The sequence below is a fragment of the Rissa tridactyla genome, chromosome 4, assembly GCF_028500815.1.
Source record: "Rissa tridactyla isolate bRisTri1 chromosome 4, bRisTri1.patW.cur.20221130, whole genome shotgun sequence".
In the NCBI taxonomy this organism is placed as follows: Eukaryota; Metazoa; Chordata; class Aves; order Charadriiformes; family Laridae; genus Rissa; species Rissa tridactyla.
The window spans coordinates 32,114,299-32,124,191 of record NC_071469.1 but is presented as its reverse complement, the minus strand read 5'-3'; positions in this window follow the sequence as shown (position 1 = coordinate 32,124,191).

Genomic DNA, 9,893 nt, shown 5'->3' with positions numbered 1-9,893 from the left:
GAGGTTGTTCACCCAGTCATGCCTGACTGAAATAGAAAAGATGGATTTACAAATGCAGTGCCAGACACACCGAGTTGACAAAGTACTTTATTTAATCTGTAAAATTAGTTCCAGAGCTACAAAAGGCAGAGGAAGAGACAGATCCAGCACGCCCGCTAGAAGAACTCTAATATCATTTAGGACCTCAAGCAATCACCTGTCAACTTCTATAGTCTCTTCTCTGCAGACTTTTTCTCTCCATTCCTAATGTAGTCCACATACTTGTCTAGCCACACTGCTGCATTAGTCATTTTTTTTCTTTTCACTTCCACTATCATCTCTACACTACCCTCTCCCACACAGCCCAGCCTCTTAGCTTTCTCAGGTCCTTATTTTTCTTCCCCAGCAAAAACTCTGAACACCTGACAACCCTGAAGATGCCTTCATAGGATTGCTCTCTGAAAAGTACACTTATTCCCCACCCCCCAGTCACCAATCCTTCTCTTTTCTTTAAACTCCAAGGAAAGGAAGCAGAAACTCTGATGTGTCAAGATAATGAAGGAAAGCTATGTTTAAGCAGAGAATTAAATTCAGGATATCTACAGTCTTCATGAGAGGGCATCCTTCAACTCTTTGAAGTCTCTTTCCTCACTTCCTTAACTCCATTCTTAGTGATACTTGGAATCTAGCCAGGGCAAGTACTTGTAAAACAAATGGTCCAAATTATAAGGAGTCCAAATCTTTTCTGTCCTAATGTCAAATGAAAGATATCCCTGTCTGGCAGGTAATGCTCCTTACACTTGGGACTCAGGCCTTGTGATATCTCAGGCTATACACTCCTAAATCTCTGTTTGAATCTAGCCCTAAGAGAAGAAATTATATTAACCTACTTTCATACTGAGTAAGAGTATCCATGAAGGAGGATAAATAATGTTCAATCACTGCACTTTGGAGCGTCATTCAGATTAGTCAAATATTCCTATATGCAGGAGCTTTAATGGATATTTCCACACAGGTACCAGTCTAGTCAAGCCCTCTTCAGCATTAGAAGTGCACCTTATATCATAAGACACCTTATTTTGCAGACATATTTTCTGTGTTGTCCACTTTCGGTAACATACGCTACGGGGCATAGCACTGGGTGCCAGTTGTCTTAATGTTTATTAAGTGACTCATAAAGGTTAGCAAATGACAAGAATTGCTTATTATGTCATACACCATTACTTGTATGGACATTACAGAAGCCAGTGCTTCTACTCACATTTCAGTCCAACGTGACTGCTGTTTTCTGCAAAGATACGTAAGCAGTAATAGGTAATAACTACCCCATGACACACTTATTTTGTACAGCCTGAGAACCCAGGCAATGAAGGAATTAGCAGTGCTGCTTTTATAGTCCATGTTCATATTGGTATGGTAAGTAGCTAAGCTGACAAAATAGCTGTATTTCACGTAAGTATCTTTCTACTTTCTCTCTTTTATGTAAGTGCATCCATTTCCATGTTTATTCCATTATGATTCACTAATACAGGAAATAATTGTGAGACTGAGATTTTCTTTCAAATAGAGCTCTGCATCGTTAACTTTATTTTAGCTTTGCTGTAGTTATGCTAACAAAAACAAGTATGTGAGCTATGAATGGCCTTGTCACAGCCATTATCTTTCTCCTGATGGCTTTTTGAGTTCCACACGGACTATTTACATGTAGCTTTTCGAATCACAGAAATAAGGGCAGGAAAGGACCTCGGTAGGTCACTCATCACCTCTCCCTGCTGCAGGGCAGAGCCGAACAGCTAAACCACAGCTAAACAGATCTGAGCTCTCCCTAGCTGTTAACATCTGACCCATGTCCACACAATAGCCACTGGTGGCTGTTTACCTCAGCTTCAAGATCTGACCTATTTATAGATGCTGTGACTTTTAATAGATGATGTGATCCATACCATGCATTGCATGTATAGCTTTTCTCATTCCATGCCCTCATTGTCTCCTTTCACAATGCTCTGTGTCCTCTGCAGGTCTGAAAATCTACGTGTTGCAGTAGAAAGAAGGGCATTTCCACTGTTCCTCTACCCAACGATCTGCAAATAGTTTAGATTAGCCTCTGTGTTCGCTGATAAATTATCTGCTTTCACAACCCTGAGCAGTTATAAATAGCAACATATGATATCATGTCTTGAAATAGCCACAAAACTTCCCAAGAAACTGATTGCCCAACTGTAAAGGCAGTAAAAAGGGTTAAACTAACCATAATGTACCAGGTAAGCAAAATGTCTGAGACTTTGTTTCCTGCTTTCTTTCATTTGCAAAGCAGACACAAGCGTCATTTCTAAAATTATGAAGTTTGCTGAGGCTGCATGGAGCTTTCCTTGAAAACCCTTTTGCACAGTGGGAACTCCACTGGGAGAGTGTGGCTTGGATAATGAAGTGGCCTCAGAGCTGGTGGTCTGTGTTCTAGCAATACATTACTTATCCATACAGTGGTTTTTTTCCTGAGGCATTCATCATCTTCATACTGCCAGGTATCGTCAGAATTGCTATGCGAAGGTGTGTATGCAATTGCAGGAACTTGTGTACAACTATATAGAATTTATCCACAGCAAAACATGCAGCACAGGAGCAAAACTCTACTCACTGAGCAGGAATTTTGCCAGGGAGTCTGGGATTTCATCCTCGAAACTGCTCCTCCCTCCAGAGCTATGGATGAGGTAGAAAAGTGTTACTGCCTTCACTTCAGAAGGGGAACACCAGACAATGAGCAAATTGCTCTATCATTGTTGCTGAGTGGGTCTTGGTAATAACCTTCTGCGGATTTTGGTGTTTCTTTTTCCCTCTGGCTGGGAGTTATCTGGTGCAATGTGCATACACAATACAATCAACAGTGAACCCTAACTAGGGTAATCCCAGGGAGAAGAGCCTGATGGTGTGGAACAGATTTAGAATAACCAGAAAGGGCACAGATCTGAAGTGTAACGACATATTTCAAGTGCCCCGAATACACGGGGTCTTTTAACTTACTAGAAATTATGAGCTTCAACCCACTGTGTAATAAGAAAAAAATAAACCATAAAGTCATAGAATCATTTAGGTTGGAAAAGACATTTAAGACTATTGAGTCCAACTGCAAACCCAACACTGCCAAGTCTACCACTAAACCATACTAACCCTACTGCCTGCTTATAAAGGAAAGCCTCATAGCCACCTTGACAGAACTTGTACCCACGTCCCCTTAAACTTGTACAACTTCGCTCTGTATAGAACATGCCTCACAACAAATGTCATGGGTTAAGAAGTAGGATTTGATTTACATTATACAAATAGAAACTTAGAAAGATTCAATGACCAACATATTCATTTCCAGATGTAAGTCCAAGGCAAAAATTCCAGAACTATAGGCCATTCCTGCCTCAGGATAGTGCCCTATGATATGCTGTATTAGAATATGTCCCAGGGTAGGACAGCACCGTAGATTCACTGGAGAAAAACAATTCCATTCCCATCTAGGTTGAAAAATCCAGGGCCTGATCTTGGGAACAGTCACTGAAATAACTGACTCGCACATCTATGAACAAAGTTGCTCCTATGAGCAAAGTTTCTCCGTGCTTCAACAAACAGTTTTCTGCACAATATGCTGTTAATTTCAGAGAGTTAGAAGTACAGTTAGTTAGACTTAGCTAGTTAGTTTAAGAAGTAAGTTAGACTTAACTAGGAAGTAAAATTATTGAACAGAAAGTTCGTGCTGTTGTACCTCAAACCAGGACAAGCACTGAGTCTAGAACTTGATGCGTCAAAGACAAAATGCACTAGATGATATGCTGGAAACAGTTGATTCTCAGCACCCCAACTCTAAACAGTTAAGTCATGCTAAAAATATTTCCAGGAATACTTACAGATGGCAGACACACATCTAATTGCCTGTTAATATAAGGACATGCAGAAGAGCATGTTTCCAGCTCTTCATCATCAGAAAGTGAGACAATGTCCTAAATTCCAGTGATACAACTGGAATGGATGTAAATGTAGGACCCGATTCATATGAATCATCCCACCAGCCAAATTGTGACTCTTCACTCTGTTTGTTCAGTTCCTTTTCAGGCAAAGTTCCCGTTTACTTTAATGTGCTTACTTTCACAAGGGAAGGTCATAAGTGTAAGAGTCATTGCACTGCTCCTAAAGATAGATCATGGCCCTTAAGTACACATTTATTAGAGAGCTGATAGGTAACAGATGACGTAACACAGCTGATTGAAGAAGACATTTTTTGGCAAACGAAATTAAATGGAGTGAATTAACTTTATGGATCAAAACTCAGTAAAGCACAGGAGGCCTACTGAGGAATGGATGTTTTCATTACTGAATGCTTCTACTAACAAAAATATAACATAAAACCTGCACAAGAACAAGCTAAATTCTTCATTACTCAGAGAAGATCAATTACCTTCATTGGGATTGCTTCTAAGAATGGTAATTTTAGATGATTTAGAAAAGCTAACTGAAACCAAAAACTCTCCTCAGATTTTAAGGACCCAGAAGAGTTATGTATAGAAATCCTAAGGAGGAGTATGTAAACCAGCTAGATAAACCATCTATAACAAATGTGTACTGTCAAAGTAAAAGTAACCAGGAAATCTGGTCAAATCCTGGATTTCCAAGTCTCAGGCTTAGGAAGACAGAGACACCAAGGAGCCATTTGCTCAGCTAAGCACATGTAGTGTGGCTTCCAGAAGAGGCTAACACCAAAAGAGAATGGAATTCACTGGAAGTATGATTAACAGTTGGGTTGGGAACAGAACTGTGATTTTGACTGCTGCCAGTGGAAGTCTTAATCGGTGCTGTTCTTCCTTGTTCTGCAGCTATTTACCTACGTACAGATATGTATAGACCTGTCACAGCAGTACTGCTCTCAGGAAGGGAGACTAAAGCAGTGGTTCCACAGTGTTACAGAGCCCGGTAAAAACTGAGATTTGTGCAGAAAGGGCTTTGTGATTTTCAGAAAGAAAGGAAGTGAGAGCACAATATTTGCAGAGGATGCTCAGCTTTGGAATGATATGGGCAGAAGAGACTATGAGTATGCAACTTGTCTGAGGGTATACAGTGTGATGAGACAAGATTACTCTTCTTTCCCTGGCTGTACCTGTCTCCCAGGTTGCGGACATCTCCAACACCAGGGCTTCTAGCCTTGCTCTGAGCAGGTCTCATCAATAAGGATTTGAAACTGCCTACGGTATCCAGTGACTCATTTTATATAATGACTCAATGTTGCAAGCTGGTGGAGCTTAGCCAGACTTAGCAACAGTGGAAAGTTTTCAAACTTTTTTTTTTTTTTTTTTTCCACAGACAAGGTTTTTGAGACTACCATCTACCCCTCTGCCCACAGATCCCAGTTCAGAGCCCACTGACCATCCATTTCACAGATCTCACTGCAGGGTGCTTCAGTTTTTAAAATTGCTCGGTTCCCACAGTGATTCTATTCCTAGCATGTGAACAACATAGCTACAGCATTCTTCCTGGGGGACATCCCTCAGAGCATATGATGTTTATAAGCAAAGATGGAGACCTGAGAACCACAATCAAATGATCAGACATGAATTTACAAGATTGTCCTTAGGAGGAAGTATGATGCAGGAAATAAATTTGCTGATTTTAGAACCATAATATTTGTGATAAGTGTGTTGCAAGGCAAAATTCTGCATAACCAGACATTGGGTAATGTAGGTTCAGTGGAAGCTGTGCTACCCATGTCTAACCATTTACCTCCCTATTACACTGTAATAATCATGTTATCCAGGGACAGGACTCCTGGAAGTACAGGCAAGCTTTGTGATAGATTGCTGATGTTCAGGCAGAAAAGCAAGACCACCAAACCTTTGCACTTGTCAATATTTGAACTACAGCAGTTGACGACTAATGGTTTAACACATTGATTCTTGTTGCCACCCTCCCCCTGTCTTCCAGGAAAAATAAGATTCAGTTTCCCAACTCAGGGGATTAGAACAAAATCGAAAAATGCAGCCCAGCCCCAGCCTCCAAAATAAATATTCTTTATTCTCACAAAGTCCTTTACATCCAAATACACCCCAGTATCAAAAGCAAAACAAACAAACAAACAAAATTATTAAAAATAGAACCAAAACCAAAAAAAACCCCACCCACCACCAGCAACAAACCCAGCAAGGACAGTGATGTCTGTTTTAGAGGCAAGGCCTTAATGTTTTGCTGGAGTTCACATAGGAGATTTCTACTCAACCTGGAACCAGAGCCCAAGACTTCCAAACTCACATTTCAGTACCCTGTCAGCCAGGTCACTACAACCTACCTAGAACTTCCCCACCCAGCTCTTGCCTGCAGGTGTTTGCATCCAACTTGCAGCCATTTCTTGGCAGGGGTGGGGAGGGGAGGTTCAAGCAGCACGCTTTGTAGTGAAGTATCACCTCCTGCATCTCTGAACAGCATTGCACCAACTTTGAGGAGCTGCCTTTCACCACTTCCACTTAAGTAAATGATGCAGTAAACACAAACCAAATTCATCCTGTGCATGAGCATGGTCAGCACAGACATGCTTCTGCAAAACAGCCTACCAAGGGTCAAAGACCTCGAGTTCAACTCCTTTGACTGGCAAGGTCAGGCCAGCTGGCCTTCTTACCCACTAAGCTTCGCATATATCATTACAGATCATTCTACTCCTCTTGTTTATAAAAGTGTCTGTTTTTATTAAGTAGGAACTCTTTTCTTGGCACAACCCATAAAAGCAGGCTGTCACATTTCATGCTATGTCAAGGTGGAACTCACCAATAATTAAAGTTTGGTTTCCTTAACAAATATCTGAAAGCACGCAGTTTCAGTTTCACATTTTGTACCTCTGTGTTTGAAAAGAGAGAGGAAAAAAAATACAGATGGGAAGGGGAAAACAAACATGGCCCAAGGAATCATTACATTCTCTTATGCCATGAGTTTTCTGCCAAGGCTATCCACAGAAATAGAAGCAAAGGAAGGACATTGATAGTGAAGCGGTGCTTCTGCAGATTCTCCCTTTAAAAAACGGGCTCTGTCAAGAAGTCTTAGCGCAATTCTTATTTTATGGCAAGATTATGTCAAGGTTACAGTAAGAATACTGTGTGTCACTTCAGCTCAAGGGCCCCATTTCTTAGGCCTGGGACTGCCAAGAGATCCTGTGTGAAACCTCTTCCCCTGGCCCACACACGGTCCCAGAGATGGCTGAGATATTTCTCATAACAAAGGTCCAGGTAAAATCCACAGATGTTAGAAGCCAGAACTGGAACTCAGAACAACCATCTTCTTCATGAGTATCTTCAGCACTGGGCTACAGCAGGACAGATTTTCAGCCTACATATATTTGTTCATATGCAATCACTTGCTTACTCAATGTTCTGTCATAATTACCTTAACAAATGCACTTACACAAGCACAAACCAAAAAGGCTACTTAATTTTGTTAATGAAAATTTTCCTCCAATAAAAAATTGATCTTGCAACGGTGTCGTGGTTTGGGAAATGCACTTGTTTTCCACAAAGAAATAAAGAAAAGAAAAAAGAAGCTTTCAAAGAAAAGATTTGACAGTTTTTGCTGGATATAACTTTTTGCGATTTTAAGTAAAATAAATTTACAAATCAGTACTTTGGCTCAAAATCTGAGGTTTTTGGGAGGATCCTTTTGCAGAAAATGACCTGAGTACATAGGATTGTGGCTCCTTTCCTTTTCCTATTATTTTTAAAAGGTTTTCTATAGAAATCACTTAAAGATTTGCCACAAACATAATGCCTGTGAGTATATTGGCCACATCCCTCAGTGAACCACAAAGACATTACTACTCCTAATGCTAGACTTATGGCTTTTAAGATAGACATCTTAAACTAGAAACAGCAACATTTAGCTGTAAGTCCCCTGCATGAATTGCAAAAATCTGGTCAGGTAGCAGAGTGAAACAACTAAGCTATGTGAAGTGGCGGAAAGTCATCGGTCAGGATCCAAGATAATAGGGTGCTTCAGTTAAAAAACAAAATACCTGACCACTTGAGCTGTTACAAGATATTGCCAAAATAAACCACAATTATTTATTCAGATGATGTTCCTTGGCTTTCCTTTCAGGAAAACTGCCAGAAAATAAATGAAGTATTCACTGAATCAACAACCCAGAAAAGACACTTAAAGAAAGGTCTGAAGTCAGAATATGCAACACGCTTCATTTAACTAAGCAATATAGTTAGAGAAAGACTTGTTTTTCTTTAGCTCACTGAGATTGCTTTTTACCATTTAAAATTTAACAGGTTTATTTAGAATGAAAACAATTAAATAGTGCAGTGAATTATGCCACTAACAAGAAAAGGCACCCAAAATAATCTTTTTATTTCCATTTATGAGAAATATTTTCCTCTCCAATTTCTCCCTTTCTTACCAGGGCTACTTGGCCAGTTTAGCCTTTAGTGACTTTGCCATATGGTTTATTATACACAGGGTGGTCATTACCTTTTTACCGTCTAGGTTTTTTTTTCTTTAAACACCTACCTAAGAGGCTGGGTTCTGGGTGCAATAAATATGAATAAGGAGCAGTGGTTTGGGGTTCATCAGCCATCATCAGCGTGGGAACACACAATGTCAAAAGCCGTGCAGCTTGATGTTTGAGCTCTGGGTGCTGACAACCGCTGCCTTGCATGGGACATGTATGGGAATACTCTAATAATACTGACTTGTCTTGGGCCACCTTCTGGGAGATGGGCACCACTGGAAACCAAGTCCCCCATCCTTTGCTGTTGGGATCCATCAACTTTGTCAGAATACAGGCAAGAGGTACAGGGGAAGCTGTAGGAAGGGTGGGATGGTGGCGGTGACAACCATGGGGAGCCAAGTGGGGAGAGTCTTTTAAAGAAAGGCACATAGTATCTCAAGATCTAAGACCTGAGAGCCCTGCTTTTAACTGCCATGTGTGTGTCGCCATACGCTTGAAGTAAAACCGTTGCTGAAACAGAAAGGTAATATGCCCAGTTGCTGTACGAGTAACTGCTGTAGTGTTAAAATACTTTCTGGCTAAAATAATTTAACTGATACATCTGACAGGACAACCTGTTTCTTAACGCCTAAAGCCTGAATAATGCAAACCATATGAAGACAAGTTAAATTACAATGTACCCTGTCTACAGTGTATGTTTAGTTAAGTAGATTAGCTCATACCTACAAAAATAATGACATAACTCTCTCCCCCTACCTTTTTCCGGAGGAGGTACATACCTTGGGCACAATTGGTATAACCCTGTACATGATTTTCAGCAACCGTCTGGTGTCAAATGAAACTCACAAAACTGTCTCATTAAACCTGACTAACATTTGTGTCTAAAGCTCTCCAAATGAAGTGCGAGCCAATTTCTCTGTAAAAGACCTATTAACAATGAGAGAAAACATGAATAGAGAAGTTTTGAAGAACCCTAACTTGCTTTCTGTTGCTAAGGGATACACTTCCTCGGTCTACCCCCATGTTCTCAGCAAGTCTGACTCACAAGAATTCTGGCTTTCAGTAAATAATGAAAGCCCTGCACTGCTGAAAACAATGTAAGAAGGGTTAAAAATAAAACCAAATCTAATAACATGCAAATGAAATATTACTTTATACACCCAGTTCCGGACACAAGGTAGGGTGCTTTACTACTGAAGTGCTCTCTATGGGATACATAATCCACCTAGAAAATGCACGTTGAGACAGACTGGATGTTGTTGTTCCATTTGGAAAGTGATGTTTTTACTACTCTGCTCCCCCTTCTATTGAGCCCAAACAGCTCCTTGCTATTTGTGGCCCCTTTTTCTTATTTTCTTTTTCTCTGCAGCAAATGCCACTGCCAAATATCTTTCTCCCACGATATCTCCCTGTCCCTCTCACTTTTCATAACCTCTACTTGTTACATGGA